Source organism: Canis lupus, chromosome 24 (assembly GCF_048164855.1).
Source record: "Canis lupus baileyi chromosome 24, mCanLup2.hap1, whole genome shotgun sequence".
Lineage (NCBI taxonomy): Eukaryota > Metazoa > Chordata > Mammalia > Carnivora > Canidae > Canis > Canis lupus.
This window is the reverse complement of record NC_132861.1, coordinates 10,181,903-10,200,937: the sequence shown is the minus strand read 5'-3', so window position 1 is coordinate 10,200,937 and position 19,035 is coordinate 10,181,903. Positions and strand designations below refer to the sequence as shown.

Below are 19,035 nucleotides of genomic sequence, written 5' to 3'. Positions count from 1 at the left end.
GGTAGAGAGCAATGTATTAGAAAATTAAAAGTAATGTAGATTCTTTTTTTTAAAAAAAAGGTTTTATTTATCCACTCATGAGAGAGACACAGAGGGAGAGAGAGGCAGAGACACAGGCAGAGGGAGAAGCAGGCTCCATGCAGGGAGCCCGATGTGGGACTCGATCCAGGGTCTCCAGGATCATGCCCCAGGCTGCAGGCGGCGCTAAACCGCTGCGCCACCGGGGCTGCCCAGTAATGTAGATTCTTAATCCATCTTCTGATGCCTTTGGAGTCATAATTGATTGCTTCACTATTCCGAATTCTGTAGCAGTGTTCTAAGGCAGCATGGGTAATTAAATACACTAGTATTTCTGTATAGCAGTGTATGAATATTTACAGAAAGTGGGATTAAAAAAGACTAAATGTAGCCTCATGTCAGGTAAGGTCAAGTTTTGTGGCCAAATGAGTTCAAGTCAGATCAGGTTTTGCAGTCAAATGAGTTACACGGAAGATTTTCAATTTCCAGAGCCTTTTTTACATTCTGGAAATGTAGTTAGGAGACTGAGAACCTATATCGAAAGGAGGAACTTTGTTTTTAAAGAATTTATATTGTCGTTGAGTGATTTTCTTTAGAGCCCTATACAGAATCTAAAATGATTGTTGCAACGACATGGATGGAGCTAAAGTGTGCTATGTTAAGTAAAATAAGAGAAAGACAAATATCATATGATTTCACTCTTATGTGGAATTTAGGAAACAAAACAGATGAACATATGGGAAGGGAAGAAAGAAAAGGAGAGAGGAAAGTAAGCCATAAGAGACTCTTAACGATAGAGAACAACTGAGTGTTGAGGAAGGAGGTGGGTGGGAAATGGTCTAGATGGGTGATGGGCATTAAGGCGGGCTTGTTCTGATGAGCACTGGGTGTTGTGTGTAAGTGGTGAATCACTGAATTCTACTGAAAGAAAAAGATAAAAAAGGGGAAAAATGATTATAAAATGCTGTGATTACTTTCCTTACCAAAAAGAAGACCCCCCCAAACCCTCAATCTTAAGATCATCTATCCTGTATAAATAATAATGTATAGAAAATTAAAGAGAACTATAGATTATGTCCATTTTCACCATGTCAAAATCAGTAAAATGCCAAAGTGGTTCTTTTAAGATTTTGGGTATTAACAATTTGAAAGGAGATATGGCTATATAAAAGTATGAAACTATGATTGTGTGTTCTGAGGGTGGGCAGTGGGGAGGTTGATGTAAAGTAAATCCTTCCCTCTCTTTAATTCTATCCCACAAATCAAAATAAATTGATTTTCAGTTGCAAAAAATTAAAAGATTCTAACAACTCATTGCTAATATTTATAATTTTTTATTCCCCCCCCTTCTAGACAAATACCACCTTATTCATACCCTTTCTCATTCTGAAACAACTAGAAAAATGCTCCTACCTTTTTCCTTACTTTGAAGCAATAAACTTGACTATCAGAAAAGTTCCATATAGGAAGTTAAGACACATCAATCAACTTCATATATAACAACTGAAAGATCTAGATAAATCTCTCAATGATATTTTCCTTTCAGCATAACTCAGCTCTCACATTGGGGAACTTTATAAAATATATATAAAGCAAAAAGTACACTGCTCCATAGTGAAACTTTGGTAATGTTTCTAAGCAACTTGCTAAAGTGATGTGGGGCCACTTTGGGCATTTTTCCGAACCTCCAATATTTTGCCAATACATCAGCATGACACTGAGCTAGAAAGTGAGGTCTAGTGTAGCTGTCTGATATTTCCTTTGAAAGAAAAATGTTTAAATCCCAAACTGAAAACTTGGAACGTGATTTTTGGAAAGCAAATGTGTCAGCGTAGGATACTTTAAAATATTTAAACCCCTCAGCTGGAAATGAGAAGTGGGGAAAAAATAGACAAAGTTAGGGAGACAAATATATAGAGATGATCCTCCTAGCATTATTTACAATAGCAAATAAAAGTAAATAGTTCAAACACATAAAGAGAAGGCTTCTAAAATCATTATATTCATTCCATGGGATATAATATAACCACCAAATCCATCTACAAAAAATAAAATACCATGAAAAATGCTCATAATGTTAAGTAGAAAAAAACAGGATCCAAAATCTATAATAAAGTGTCATTTTGGTCTTCAAATTTTCCTTCACTACTGGACCATTTCCATGAGCAAACATGCTTGGTCTATTATTGACCAACTTGGAAAAAATCCCTTAAGATAAATAGCTACCCTTGAGCCCATAAGGCATTTCTCTGCTCCCATTTACAGTAAACTTTCTTGAAAGATGTCTGTATTTGCTGTTTCTCCTGAACCTATTCCAATCAGGATTTTGCCTCTGCTGTTTCGCAAAAATCCATTACCTTAGTATTGTCAAATCCATGGATCAATTCTCACTCCTCACGCACATACTCTCTCATTCCTCTCACACCAGCAGTGTCAAATACAAGTGATAACTTTTTTTCTCTTTGACTCACTTTTTCTTCTTGACTTCTAGAACACTCCTTTGTCTCAGTTCTATTTTACTGGCCAACCTTCTCACTCTTCTTTGCTGTACTCTATTTACTTTCTGGCTATCTAAACACTGGAGTGTCTCAGGGCTCAGCCCACAGATGTCTTTTCTAACACACTTTACACAGTTTAAAATCATCTGGTCTCATGACTTTAAATCTCATATGTGTGGTGATGACATTAGCCCACTCTCTCCCCAATCTGTGTGACATCTCTACATGTGCTTCTACTGTCCTCAACTAACTCTGACTCTCCCCTAGTCTTCCTTATCTCAATAAATGATTTCTAATTGTGCAGGCCAAAAATTTTGTATACTTTCTTACCTCGTCTCTTTCATGTGCCCCATATCCACACTTCATCAGTAGATGTGTTGGATGTTGCCTTCAAAAAAACCCAATAATCTTCCTAATCTCCTTACTGCACCACTGCCTCCCAGGTCCAAGCCCATCACTCTGCATCTCACTTATTGTTTACAATAGCCCCCCAACTGGGCTCCTCCCTCCTACATCCATTTCCCATTCTCTGAAACTCTTTCCTGTAGTCCCTTCTCAGAGGAGCCACTGTCATCTCTGTAAAAGTTTAAGTCAAATCATGTCTTCATTCCTCTGCTCAAATACTTGGAAATCTTTCCATTTGGACCTGATATTGTGGGTCAACACTTGGCATTAATTCTAAATCTCGTAAGTACACAGAGCTTAAAACGGCCTTGCCCTTATGTTTTAGACACACATTAGATTTTGCCAGTTAAGATGAACGTGGCCACATCTAATTGCTGCTTTAATTGCTGCTACTGGCAAGCACCGTGGTGGGTGGTGTGTTTTTTGTTTTGTTTTGTTTTCTGCAGCAGCATCTTACTGTCCAGGAAGCAGCTTAGATGTAAATAGGCAGTTGCAGAAACAGCCACTTCCTGATCCCTGGCCACAGTGCCAACGGTGTGGTCCAGAGGAGAGCAGATGCTGTGTGGGCCCCTGTCTCTACCTCCCTGATCCTGGCAGGAGAGGAGGCTTCCATGGCATGCCCTTGTGGGGGTTTTCTGAAAGTCATTCCCAGAGGTCCACTGAGAACCCATTCCTCCAGCCTTTCCAAAGATGTTGTAAGCACTAAATTCACTGAATTACATCCTTTTCTCCTTCAGTTAGCCAGAGAGGTTTCCATGCTCCGATACTGACTAATCCACCACCACACCAGAATCAATTCCCAATTTCTTATTCTCACTCAGGAGACTTTATGTTTTGGTGCCCTGCTGCCTCTCTGGTCTTAAACCTTCTACTTTCTTTCTTGCTCATTCTGCTCCAGAAATACAGGCAGAAAAATAGGAATACTGTTAAAAGAAAATAGGAAAAAATGAAAGCACAGCTGCTCAATGCATTCCCAGTCAATAATGTTATGATGGACAAATATATTTGCATTGCCCAGAACAATAAGGTGAAACACTAAAAAGAGCAGCATTCTCATGCATTGCTGATCTTATGGAAAGATTTTGAAAGCTTGCCTCTTCTCAGTGATTCTTTGAATTTATTCTATCTTCTTAGAGTTCCTTTGATGAGTGTGCACAGGATTATATCTCTCTGGTAGGAAACTTCTGTTTATATGGCATCTGGTTTTTGTTTTTGTTTTTCCCTCTGTGGGATATTCAGGTTATTTTCAATAAAAATAAAAACAGAAAACTTTTCTTCACCTGAATTGTTACTGAGGCTTACATTCTTCATTTCAGATTTATGTTGTTATTTATATTTAGAAGAATTTTACATTTGAGTTTGTACAATTTCAACTCACCGGCTGATGAGTTGAAAGGCTAAGTCTTATGTAGATTTTATTAATTCTGAATCTGTCATCCATGTATTTACCTATGAATTTTACCATAGGTCAGCCAATCTGATTATTTTAGTAGCCTACCCTCTGACAGTTAAATTCCACAGCCAAAATCTGTAAATATGCCCCAACAACTAAATATGCTGAGATCTGACATGATGGACAATTTTAAAAGCTACCTTTCTTTATTTTCTTTTAGCTACCAAATTAACAGTGAACCCTAGAACTCCGAATCACAAACTATATTAATTTTGCTTCTTAAAAAATCATGCTTAGTCTCCAAGAGGGAAAATATACTTATGCTTTAGTGACCTTTTTGATATTCAGAATATTATCAACCTCCTGAAAAACACTTTCAATTGGTTTGAATCTGTAGATGATACTGAGTCATCGTCCTCATTAAAAAACAGATGGATGCCTTTGTTCTCAAGTTCAAACTTAGAATATGAAGTAGATGTTAGAAATATCTGTATTGCTAGATATTTGTGTCTTTTTTAAAAATAATTTATCTATTTATTCATGAGAGAGACACGGAGAAGAGGCAGAGACATAGGCAGAGGGAGAAGCAGGCTCCCTTGCCGGGAGCCTGATGTGGGACTCGATTGGATCTCAGGACTCCAGGATCACGCCCTGAGCCTAAAGCAGACACTCAACCACTGAGACACTCAGGCATCCATAGATATTTGTGTCTTGAGACATAGGATTTCCTGATTACTAAAAGGACTGAAATGAAAAGCTGTTTGATAGGCCTCAGAGACCTATTACACCCGAGCTCATTGATTCTTAGAAGGAGAACACCTCCTGGATGACTGTGGTATGTCTAGTTCTTAAAGTGGGAGTGTTTCAGCAAGGGGAGAGAGGAAAAGATCACTTCTAGTGTTGTGGACTCTGCCATGGTGCTGGAGGGGGGACTCAGGAAGCAAAACACTTTCTGTAGAAAGCTGTAAAATAAACTCAGTAAATGAATTTTTTCAATGAACTCAGTAAGTGAAATTTTTCAAATGACCTATAACTAATTTTATTAGCAAAAAAGGGCTATTTTTCAGCTTAAAAACTGTCAAAATAAATATAATTGGTTATTTTATAATTTTTCTTTTGGTTCCATATTGATTTGGCAACATCCTTCAAGAGCACAGGTGCAAAAATTCTAAACAAAATGTTGGCAGATCGGGGATCCCTGGGTGGCTCAACGGTTTGGCACCTGCCTTTGGCCCAGGGCGCGATCCTGGAGTCCCGGGATCGAGTCCTGCGTCGGGCTCCCGGCATGGAGCCTGCTACTCCCTCCTCCTCTGCCTCTCTCTCTCTCTCTCTCTCTGTCTGTCTATCATAAATAAATAAATATTTTTTAAAAATGTTGGCAGATCAAATTCAACAATATAGGAAGAGAGTACTATATCATGACCAAGCAATGTTTATCCTAAGAATATGGTGTCATATTTGAGGGTTACAATAACTATTGAACTGGTTTACATGAGACAGTAGACTTAAAGCATTTAGCATAGTATTTGAATTTAATAAATCTTCAATAAATATTAGGTATGACAACTACTGATAGCCTAACTTTATTTTTGGAAATACTAGGAAATCAGATAGTTTTCTGAGCAAGAGGAGGCCAATACTTGAGAAAAATGATACCAGTTTATATTAGCCATGGAGGGGCATGAGTAAAAGTGCTGTGATGCAACATCACAGATGTTGCACAGATGTTTGCCACAGATGGGCAAAGCCAGGGGCATGACTGACATGAGAATCCAAGGATTGTCGTGGCACCAATGTCCATGGCTTTGTCATAACTTCTGGGAACTCTGGGTGAAAGGCAAGTTTTAAATCAAGGGTTATATTTTGACCAGTGCGTGCTGTAATGGTAATGAAGGGAATTGAGAATGTTCATGAGGAAGCAAATAGGACAGATGATACGCTGAGAGCTAGAGCTGGTAAAAGAAACGAGGACATGGGGGCTGATTGGCTAGAAGAAAATGAAGGGATCAGGGACCTGCCACCTCTGTGACAGTGGAAGAGTAGTTACAAAAAGAGTAATAAAACAGGAGGTGAAAAGGTAGAGGCTTTGGCCATAAAAAGAATGTGTCAGAAATTGCCTTGTTAACATCCCACCTCCCCCTTCTGTAAGTACTCCCTTTTCAGCCTGGCACACTGGCACTCACACAAAATCTACATTTCCCAGACTCCAATTTAGGTTAAGTTCTAGCAGGGAGATAGAAGCAGAAAGGTTGAATGGAACTTCTGGAAAGTTTCCTGGAAAGGAATGATGTGAACACTTTCACTCTTTCACCTTTTGCCTCCTTTCTTCCACCTGGAATTCAGACAAATGACTTTAGCCCAAGAGGCCATCATGGCTCCTCCCTTAGGGAGCCTAGCTCCCTAAAGATGTGCTAAAGATGGACAAAGAGTAAGGCAGGAGGCCTTACCTAGTCCTGCCTCTGTTTTGTTCTTTTGGGTTGTTTTTGTTTTTTTGTTTGTTTGTTTTTGCTTTATTTTGGTTTTGGTTTTTATGTGAGGGAGATATAAAACTCTATGTAGTTTGTAACTTTGGAATTTCTTGTTATTCTCAGATGAACCTAAATCTAATGCATGTAATGGGATACCAAGTTTAAGGGTTTCTCAAATCATGGTCCGACTGTCTAGACTGTTGCTGTGAGAATTATAAGAAGTATAAGCAAAGTGACTATTGACAAGTTTTAAATTATATTAATTAAAATCTATGCTTTTATAAGCAAAGCTTTCATCAGTTGCCTTAATCCTTCCCCAACATAGCATGCCAAATAAAATGGGTGTATTGTTCTCCTTCATTTGAAGGCAGAAGGTGTGGCCCAAGTTATCATCTTTACAAGCTGCACATCCCCCAGGTTGTCAAGCCCTCTTTGTATGGCAAAGCTTTGCCTTTCTGCATCTTCCTAGATACTTTCCTCTGAACAAGGTCCAGTGTGTCCGTTTACTTTTTTAAGTGCAAAGTCTGGATCTTAACAAAGAGCACAGATAGGGGGTCTTAGTAGGATACCATCCATGACATGCTTCTATGCTTCTATCACTGCTTTCTTCTTCTATCTTCTTCTATCTTCTATCTTCTATCTTCTATCACTTCTATCACCTTTCCAAGCAGAGAGATCACATTTCCCATTCATATGAAATTGCTTTGTTGAGAATGTGTGCCTTTTACACCAAAGTTGTTACTACAACCATATTTTGCCTGATCTCTACTTGTGTAGGTTTGATATTTCTCAAATGCAGGTGCACAGCCTTACACAACTAGCCCTGTTACATTTCATCTAATAAGATGCAATTCACTGCTCCAGTCCATGGAGACTTCTAGGAATCTAATTCTGCCATCCACTAAATTCCCCATCGGTAAGCATTGTGTTGTATACCATTTTGATAAGTCTGCTCTCTGGTTCTTCATGAAATTTCTGATCAAAACGTTGAACAAGGAAATTTGTTCTTGGGCGAGGACTTTCCTCCATGATGATGCTATTCATCAATCTATTCATCAGAGTTTGGAAAGTGATTTGCAGTAAGTGACTGTTCTCATGATTACATTTGGGATTTCTTAGCCTAAGGAAAGAAAAGCTTAAGAAAGATTCCTAAAGTAATCTTTGGCCACTCAAGGTTTTTGGGAGTTGGTATCATGGACTAAATATTTTTAGTTTTTCCAAAATTCATTATGTTGAAGCACTAACCCAAAGTGTGTATTAGGAGGAGGGCCTTTAGAAGGTAATTAAGTTTAAATGAGATGATGAGAGTAGAGCCATATGATGGAATCACTACTCTTCTAAAAGGAGGAAGAACCAGGGCTTCCTGTCATTGCCATGTGAAGATATAGCAAAAGGAACCTGTTTGCAAGTTAGCCCCTTATTAAGAATTAAATTTTCTGGCACCTTGATCTTAGACTTTCCAGCCTCCAGAACTGTATGAAATAAATGTCTGTTGTTTAAGTCACCCAGTCCCTGGCATTTGTAATAATAGCCTGAGCTGCTATTGACAGGTGTTAAGTGACAGTGGATTTCCAGCCAATCTCTTTCTCAAGGTGTCTATAGTTTACTATCGTCAAAGCTATGACGTGTCAAGCTTAAGCTAGACCTTTCCTCATGGCAATGATGTATGATGTATGTATTAAATTAGAGTATTGAATTGCGTGCCCAAATCCTGCAAGAGGCCACTGGAATACAGCATATACAGAGGAGATAGTCACAAACACTTCATCTATTTTAAGGTCTTACTTTGGAACTGAGCTGGTGATCACATGAATGTGCCAAGAAGTTTTGCCTCTCCCTTCATAAGCCACATGGATTTGGATTCTTGTTCCTATTTTGTGTTTCTGCCAAGCCAGAGAAAACCAATTGAGCCATATTTTAAGGGGTGTGGAATTTCAAGTTCATTAGGTGCTATGGGAGAAAAGTGTTTGAAATTTACCCAAATCACCATCAGCTTCTAGAAAATCTTTTTCCCCTTTTTGTTGGGGAGACCAGATGTCAATTTTTGTTCCCCAAATGACACATTCATGAAGAACAGTTGCCTTTTCAAAGGTACTTATTGTACTCAAGAAGTCTTGCCATTTAAAATGCTAAAACTATTAGACTCTCTTATTTTCCACATTGGTACAGCAGGGAACAAATTTATTTTCATGCATTGAGGGCTTGCACTCAAAGTAATTCCAAATTGTGCATGTGATACCAATGGCAGGGTGGTAATCTTCTTCATTGGCTCTTTAGGGGTATTCAGGCAAAAGAAGGAGGATAAGTGGACTGAAACCTAAGAGTCTGGTAAGAATACCTATGGGTCTGTGCTCTCACGAAACAGTTGAGTTTCTCAGACACCCAGAAACTCATCCTCTGATGGTATCCCTACTCTGGGGCCCTCAGGACAGGTGGAAAAGTGACTCAGGGACAGAAAGGGTGGGCAGGAAATCCTCCAATTTGGGATTTCCTGTGGAGACTCAGTGTAGTCCAGTTATGATCTAAAGCCCAGGATAGGCTAGGAGTCTAAACTATTAATCCAGGGCTTCCTTCCATGTCACTTTCTCATAAAATCTCTTGTTGAGATCTCAGCTCATGTGTCTCACGTGGTCTTTCAACAAAGACTGAATACTGCTGTTGTTTGCACAGTATATCCCAAACCAGTCAGAGGCATGTTTGCATTTTTAAATTCTTGTTAAACTGTTGTTACATATCAGGCACACAGGTTTATAAACATGATCACATTTAACAAAAGCCCTCTGAGGTAGCTACGATATATGGTTATTCACATGATACAGATGCAGGATGTGAAGGTCGTATTGGTTAATCAGTCTTTCTAAGGTTACCCAACCAGAAGCACATGAGCCAGGATTTGGACCCAGGTCCACCTGACCCTAAATCCTGATTTATTTCACTGTATGTGCCGCTTCCACTTACACTGAGAAGCAGGATTCTTCCATTTCAGCTTTGCTCATGGAAACTGGGGGTCAGAGCAACCTTTAGAAGGAGACAGACAGCCTAAAATATCTGTCTGGCCCTGCCTAGCACTTCTTTCTGACTCATGAATGCTTGCTTCTGAATCTACTAACATAATTCAACTATTTCAAGGTCTATAACTTCTGAGCTTTGACCTTGACCAGACCTGAGGGGTGATCCTGCCCATGGGAAGACTATTTGCTCTACTTCAAGGTAAATATTAGCAGGGGTTTTTTCTGGTATCTATACCATTTGTAGGTATGTGTGGCCACTGACTTGGTCACCAATGTGCTGGTCACAGGTAAGTGGCCTCACTCCCTGAGAGATTGCCAAAACCAAGGGAAATTGGGATCAATGTGTAATGTGAGTAGAATGTTCAAATAGAGGCATTATTTTAATTCACATATTTTTCATGGCATATCTGTATCTGAAGAACAAGGAGTTCTTTCTGACAGAACCATACAGACAGGCATTAATTACTGCAGTTAGATTCCAGCAATAAAAGCAGCAAAACCAACTGATGAAAAAGGTAGTAGCTGCAAGAGGCTCAGCTAATCCAAGGGTTCTATTCACTAAGGTTCCCATCCAGTCTAAAAGCAGCCTGCCAGCCTGATAGCGGTTTTACTGTTCCTGTCAAATTTCCTTTGGCCTAGAATCACATTTTTCTGTCATTGTCAAAATCTATTTTAAATACTAACAGAATTATGGATTCTCAGAAACTTCCCCAATAAATGAATATCAAAAGTTCCATGGAAGAAGATATTATTGGTTGCACTCAAATGATTTTAGGGGCACCTAATTATATCAGTTGGTAAAGCATCTGACTTTGGCTCAAGTCCTGATCTCAAGGTACTGAGATTGAGTCCTGCATGGGGCTCCTCACTCAGCAGGGAGACTGCTTGTCCCTTTCCCTCTCTCTCTGCCCCTTCCCTTGCTCATATACGCTTTCTCTCTGTTTCTCTTTCAAATAAATAATATCTTTAAAAAAATGTTTCAAAATTCAAAGTGGGAAATGTGAAAAGCAAACCTAAGATGAGTTTTAAATTTTAATCCTACAAAGCAGCTGTAGCACAATAAATCAGATATTACAGGGTAATGAGCCCACTATTTACATATCCTGATTGAAAATATGGATGAATTCAAATTTAGGAGGCACATTAGTTTGCTAGGGCTGCTATAAAAAAGTACTGCAGATTTTGTAACTTGAACAGAAATGTACTATCTCACTGTCTCTAGAGGCTAGAAGTCTGAAGTTAGGGTGTCAGCAGCAGGGTTAGTTCCTTCCAAAGGCTGTGAGGGAGGGATCTGTTCCAGGCTCTTGCTCTTTGGCTTGTAGGTGGCCTGTTCTTCTCTATGTCTTCATATGGTCTTCCCTCTTTGCACTTCTCTGTGCCCAAATTTCCCTTTTAGGGAACTAGTCGTATTAGACTAGAGTCTGTTCTAATGACTTCACTTTAACTTAATTACCTCTGGCAAGACCCTACTCCAAACAAAGTCACATTTTGAAGTTAACTAGGGGTTATAAATTCACCATATGAGTTGGGGGAAGCACACTATTTAATCCATAGCAACCTTGTAATTTCTGCCACGACATTTGAGTTTAATTCCTTCATGCTTTTGTTGATTTGCCTTCCTTTTACATAATTAGATTTATGAAAAATTCAATTTTTATTCTTTTCTCAAAGAAATCTTGTATTAATCAAGTTTATTGTTTTCACAATTATTTTTACATTCATTTTATTATGATTTCTTCATGATTTTATTATTAATTTTTATTCTTCATGTTTATAACACGAACTTCCAAGGCTATGAATTTACTTCTGATTACAATTTAGATAATAAGTACATGATTAAAACATGAGTTTAGGAATCAGACTACCCAGGTTCGATTTTTAACTCTGACACTCAACTCACAGGGTTATTGTGAAAATTAAATATGATGTTTGAGCAGTTTCTGGTACATGATTAGTATGAAATAATTAATTTGCCTGGAGTAGGAGTGGTGACAGTGGTAGTAGAATTAGCTGTGTAATCTTCAGCATGTTATTTAGCCTCCCTGTACCTGCAAATTTTCTATTTAAAATTTTGATATTAATAATATTTATCTCAGCAAGTTTTTTTGAAGACAAAATGATGTATTTTACATCAATTCATCCAACATATATTTACTGAGTACCTACCATATGCTAAACACTACTCTGTATACTTGGAATACATTTGTGAACAAAACAAAAATGATTGCTGTTGCTCAAGTTAAGCTTACATTCTAGCAGGGAAAGACAGAAATGAACAATAAAAATGATGAATAAAGAAAGCATATAACATATTAAAAAATGATATGGGGGGATCTCTGGGTGACTCAGCGGTTTAGCACCTGTCTTCGTTCGGTCCAGGGCATGATCCTGGAAACCTGGGATCAAGTTTCACATTGGGGTCCCTGCATGGAGCCCGCTTCTCCCTCTGCCTGTGTGTGTGTGCGTGTGTGTGTGTGTGTGTGTGTGTGTCTCTCTCTCTCATGAATAAATAAATAAAATCTTTTTTAAAAAAAGTGATATAGGCTGTGTAAAAAAAAAAAAAGAATAGGGTAAGAGGAATTAGGAGTGACTGGTGAGAGAAGGGATTGTGATTTTAAATAGGTGGTCAGAGAAGGCCTCAATGAAAGACAATACAAGGACAAGTCAGGTAGAGCCAAGCCTGTGATGATCTGGGAATGTGCAAGAACAAAATGTTTTGTTGATAACCCTCCTCCATGCTTAATTCTTGCCTCTGCATACCTCCTTGACAGCTCTAAGAAACAAGAGGTATTTGGTTAAACTGCAGGCGCTGGCAAAGTACAGCAGGGGGTCCTCACCTGTTCTTGCATGGCCCAAAAGCTGAGGATGGTTTCACAGATGAGTATTTCCAATCAATTTGATGATATGGAACACTAACTTTGTATCCAAACTAGGTAAAATAACATTCCAGAAAGAATTTTACTCTCAGTAATAGACCTGGATTATACTTGTACTCAATTTTTATTATATTTTTAATTTCATCAATTAAAAAAATTGGGGAAGTGTGTTTTCCCTCCTGTTATATGAATATCTATATGATATTTTTTATTTGGCCTCTTGGCTCACAAAGCCTAAAATATTTAGTGTCTAGTCCTTCACAGAAAAAAAGTTTATCTATGCCCAAGTTAAAGCAGTCAGTTGTCCCAACTGCTACAATTCTTGTTCATCTCATAATACTTTTTATCCCTACAAGAATTCTAAGAATCATTCCTTTCAAGGATAAGATAAGAAGTATAAGGAGTATGCCAACACAGTCTATTCACCAGCAAATAGGCTCCTGGGAAAAACAAGGAACTGCTATACCTCAGAAATTTCCCAAATCAGATTTAATATACATACTTATACTTTGGCTCCACCTACAGTCCTGTCAATCACTACCTTCCAGGCTGGATCCACCAGTCCACCCAGCAGCATGGCTGGCTTCCAACCCTTTATGAGGCTAATTCATCCTTCTACATGAAGTACTGCATCACAATAATACAGATAGTGGCTTGGTATCTCAAGTTACTTTATTTGGTAGCTGGGTAGTCTTTCCTTGATAGGAGTAATGCTAGTTAGTTTACACTAGTGCTGTATGCAAGCCAAATTAATTTTCTAAGATCCAAATTATGTAAAGAGACACAGTATTGAGCTTTCTTTATATCTTACATATCAAGTAGCATTAGACTGACCCAATGCTTTTTCACTGTCCTATATCTATCTGCTGTTGTATATTCACATATAACTTAATTTCCTCCTCAGTGATATATTGTCCAACATATCTATGCTTATCATGGCATCTTGCATTAAAGTCCAAGTAAGTAGAATTGTAATAGCTAAAGACTGGAGAGATACAAATACACCAGGTAGAGCATCACATGCATAAATGAACAGAGCTATGTGTATGTGCCATGTTGCCTGGAGTACAAGTTTTGATCTGTGACCAGAAGCATCAGCCATGCATTGGAAGATGGTCTATAAAATGAGGCTGAAGATAATGAATAATATTATCCCAAGGAGTCTGGGTTTTCTTTTGATTTCAATGGGAAAACACTGAAAAACTTAATCAGATTTATCTTTAAAAATGTCAATTAACAACTGAATGGAGAATAGATCACAGCAAGGAACAGATACTAAAGCAAAGGCAAAAACACAAGTTGGGAGTCCAGAGTGTTCTGAAATAATCCTGACTAGAAACAGTGAGAGCATGACTGAAAGGCAATAGTGGGAAGGGGTAGATTAAAGACAAAATTGTCATGCATCAAGGGACATTACCAAGATAAGTGAAAAGGCAACCTACAGAATGAAAGAAAATATATGCAAATTTTATGTATGATAAGGTTAGAGTATCCAGAATATAGAAGGAACCCAACCACAAAAGGATAGCCCAATTAAAAAGTGGGCAAAAATACCTCAAGAATACTTCTCCAAACATACACAAATGGCCAACAAGCACATGAAAGGTCATTTGATATTATTAATCACTAAGGAAATTAAAATCAAAACCACAATGTGATACCACTGCACATATGCTAATAAAATGTCTATAATTAAAAAGAAAACAAATGTTGGTAGGGATATGGACAAACTGGAACCCTTATACATGTAAAATGGTGTAGCCACTGTAGAAAACAGTTTGGTAGCTCCTCGAACACTTATACATGGATTGCCATATGGCCCAGAAACTCAACTCTTCAGTGTATATGTCCCAAAGGAGAGATAATAGAGACTTAGATACTGGTGCATCAATGTTCTTTATAGCATTATTTGTTTACCCTCAGCTGGGAACATCAGCACTATAGGATTCAAATTCTTGCCACACTGAACATGTCCACCTATAGCCACAAGTATGGATTTGGGGGCTACAAATAAGTTTTAATGAGTAGGCAAATTCAGAAATACAAAAAGCTATGAATAATGGGGATCAGCTGTACATATAACAATATTATCAAGCCCTAAAAAGGAATACATATCTAATAAATTCTACAATAAGGATGAATTTTGAAAACATTATACAAAGCGAAAGGAACCAGACACAAAGGGATAAATAGCTGACAAATCCATTTATATGGAATTTCTATAATAAGAAAATTCATAAAGACAAAGTAGATTAGAGGTGCCAGGTATGGTGAGATGGGGGAGTCGTTGTCTAATGGGTTAAGAGTTTCTAAAATGTTTTGCAAATAGTGATGATGATAGCACACCACTAGAAATGTAATCAAAGGCCACTGAATTTTATGCTTGAAGATAGTTAAAATGGTAAATTTTTGGTTATATATGTTTTACCAAAAATTAAATAAAAATTTAACAGACACATTACAGAAGGTATGGTAATCAGTTGCCTTAGAGGGGCCAAAGGAGGGGGAGGGGTATAAGATGACATACCTTTAGCTCTCCGTGGAAATAAATAATGATATCTAAGTAACATTACTTTATCATTATCATCATAATTATTACCTTTTTACCTGACTTCAGAGCTCATGACTTTTATTTATTTATTTTTAAAGTTTTTTTTTTTCTTTTTTTAAGATTCTATTTATTTATTCATGAGAGACACAGAGGGGATCCCTGGGTGGCGCAGTGGTTTGTCGCCTGCCTTTGGCCCAGGGCGCGATCCTGGAGACCCGGAATCGAATCCCACGTCGGGCTCCCGGTGCATGGAGCCTGCTTCTCCCTCTGCCTGTGTCTCTGCCTCTCTCTCTCTCTCTCTCTCTCTCTCTCTCTCTCTGTGACTATCATAAAAAAAAAAGAGAGAGAGAGAGAGAGATACACAGAGAGAGAGAGGAGAGAGAGGCAGAGAGACAGGCAGAGGGAGAAGCAGGCTCCAATGCAGGGAGCCCTATTCGGGACTCAATCACAGGTCTCCAGGATCACACCCTGGGCTGAAGGTGGCGCTAAACTGCTGAGCCACCCGGGCTGCCCAGAGAGCTCATGACTTTTAACGTTGTGTTGATATACATACAATAGGGACTTGCTAGTGTCCTTGTAAGGGGTCCTAACCATGTCTGAATCATGGAAAGGACCCACAAATGATAGTGAATTCTTTACACAAAGGAGCAGGGACATAGATTAAGGTAGAAAAATCTGAGGTTTTATGTCCTGCTCTGTGAGGTATTAATAAAGCTGAGTAAGCAACTCCCCTCTATCAACTAATGCTGCCAGCTCCTTGCTTTTCTACACATGATTACCTCCATGCAATTCTCCTCACTTTTGTATTGATTCCATCCCCTGCATGATTTCTAACTCCTTTCTGTTACTTTCTCAAGTGGGGTGGGAGGGTGGAGAGAAAAATCAATTCAGAGTGGCTGGAAGACATTCAGCTTTATCTAAAAGTGATCGATGGCAATAAATTTCATTTTTGTTATTCTCTTGTTCCAAGAGGCTGAGCTTCAAGAAAGCTTTGCAGCAAACAGATGGTGAAGAGGAACATAAGGTAATAGTTCCCTCGGGGAGGACACATTCAGGAGAGCTTTGTGGATCAGTCAAGGGCACATTCAGAGTACAACTGGGGAAAATAAACTATGCATGAACAAGGAAGAAGATTAATAAAGAAGCTGAGGAATGTAGACTTCTGACCACTGTTAGTGTAATATGCATATTTAAAAGCTGAGAATCAGTCATGAGTGTCCAATGAAAACAATCATGTTTGTTAAATGTTTGTTGCATGGCTTGATAACTGCCTTGTAATGTTAGGAGATAGGTGCTCTGATTATTATTTTTATATTACCAAAGGTAGGCAGAAAGATATCTTAGAGGAGAAGATCAGAAACATGTTGTATTTTGAATTTCTCATAGTTTTTCCTTCTTTCATATATGCCAAGCAATAGCCAGAAATGTACATGTTGCCATTAGCTGATGAATCCTTCTAATTTTATATTATGTGATGAAAAAATGATACATTTAGGTATTGAAATAAAATTCCTTCATTTTCAATCCAAAGGGGAGAAAATAACAATCTTAGGCAAGTTAGAGAATTTCACTGGAAAATTATATGTCACGTGATACTTGATTTAAACCCTTCACTGGTGGCAGGACTAGCTCTGTCTACCGCTTGCTCATGAACTGGACAACTCAGAGAATGTTCATTTTTGCAATGTGGCATCAGGGAATCTCGTTGTGTATCCAGATATACATATTTCTTTTTTTTCCAAAAGATTTTTATTTATTTATTCATAAGAGACACAGAGAGAGGCAGAAACATAGGCAGAGGGAGAATCAGACTTCTGTGAGGAGCCTGATGTGGGACTTGATCCCAGGACCCCAGGATCATGACCTGAGCCAAAGGCAGGTCAACCACTGAGCCACCCATGTACCCCTAAAATACAGATTTCTTTTTGTACATGTTACTAAGTCAGACTCTGCAAAGTGGACCAACTGAAATTACTGGGATTAAGTACAATTTACCCTTAGATGGATAGACTTCGCTAATCTTGTGAACAGGCACAGATGCATGTTAACAAGGTGTGGCTCACCCTTTGGTGAGAAAGTTTGGTGAGGGAGAAGTTATATATTGAGCCTTCTGGGTGCTCTGTGTGAGCATTAGTGTATGTGGCAATATCCTGCCCAGTTACTATCTATAAAATATTCCTAAAGCATATAAGAATCATAGTTCACATTTATTGAGCACTTATATGAGTTTTAGGCACTTTTACATTATATTGCATTTTGTCCTCACAACAAACCTATGAGTCTTATAAAACTATTCAATAATAAACTCAAGCCAAATACTTTGAAGAAAAAAAAGAGGTAGTTTTCATTTGAATAATATTTTAGTAGTGGTATACATGTCTTTCAGGCAGTATAAGCCAGTGCACTACCCCTCCTCCATCCACTACTGTTCCCACATGAGGAAGGGGATAGGCGTATGTTACCAGAATAAATTCTGGAGACCAGACTGAAGTGGTGGAGCAGCCATGGCTTAGGTGGTTACTATAAGTGGCAGTTCAATTCATCTGCTCTCCATCTCTATGGTAGAACATTACTTTGATGGCTCCCAGTAAACCATGGCTCTTGCTATTCATATCCTATGTAGGTCCCTATGGGCTTAACTATGTATCTAGTTTGGCCAACAGGACAGTACCAAGAGTGAGATTTGAAAAGCACTTGCACATTGGGTCTTGAATTTTTGGTACATTTCTTTCTTCTTCTTTTTTTTTTTTTTTTTAGAGAGAGAGATTCAGCATGTATGCATGCACATGTGCACACAAGCAACATAAGGAGGGGCAAAGGAAGAGAGACAGAGAGAGAATCTTAAGCAAGCTCTATGCTCAGAGTGGAGCCTGATCTGGGGCTCAATCTCACAACCCTGAGATCATGGCATGGGCCAAAATCAAGAGTCAGAAACTAAACCAACTGAGCCACCCAGGTGCCCCTGGTACATTCCTTTCTGAAACCCAACCACATTGTTGGAAGGCCAAGAATTCACATGGAGACAACAATGTGGAAGAAAACTAAGACCTCTGGTTGAAAGTTACATCTGAACTCCTGTGGCCTGAACCAACTGCCATCTATATGAATTAGGTCATTTGGGCCTTCCAGCCGTTGCCAAGCTATAGTCAACATTGCATCCTGCAGAAGAACCAATTGGTCAACCCACAGAACTATAAGAAATAACAAATTATTAATTTTTAAGCCAGTGAGTTTTGGGGTGGTTTGTTATAAATAAGTAGATAACTTAAGTAAGCCCTTTGCACTTTGCTAGTTTAGACCATCACTAATTCCTTTCTGGATTACTGTTAAACCATTGGAAAGAAATTCCTTATGACCAAACCACTCCAAAGTATACTCCAAACTCTAACCAGAAGGATCCTTCTAAAACCATTAATGGCTCCCCAGGGCCTTTAAGATAGGCTAGCCTATAACATGGAACATGGAGATGAATATGATCTTTACTTATCTATCTAGTTTAGCCTATCACTTCACCCCAGCTCTCACACTTTCTGTCTAGTCATAATGAACTGTGGGCCCTGACCTAGTGTGGGTCAGGCTCTCTAGTACCATCCTCTCCACTTCCACCTGACTATGGAAAAATCCCTTTGTACTCCAGGATCTCCTTAGGATCCTTTAACACTTTGCTTACAACCATCATAGCACTTATCTACCATACTGCAATGGTCTCCTTTCTTATTTCTCTCTCTGTTAGACTGTAGACTATTTGAGGACATGGAATAACTATTTGCTATGGTCTGAATGTTTGTGTCATCCCAATATTTTTATGCTGAAAT

At 38.6% G+C, this 19,035-nt stretch overlaps 1 long non-coding RNA gene across 2 annotated transcripts; it reads left to right on the top strand.

Moving 5' to 3' along the window:
• The first annotated feature begins 307 nt into the window (after positions 1-307).
• LOC140615728 (uncharacterized) lies at positions 308-18,442 on the top strand. Of its 2 annotated transcripts, XR_012016208.1 has the most exons (5): positions 308-420; positions 7,560-7,698; positions 9,912-9,992; positions 16,191-16,244; positions 17,978-18,442. It is a non-coding gene; the product is annotated as an uncharacterized lncRNA (long non-coding RNA). The 2 variants fall into 2 exon arrangements; XR_012016207.1 differs by lacking the exon at positions 7,560-7,698.
• Positions 18,443-19,035: the final 593 nt, after the last annotated feature.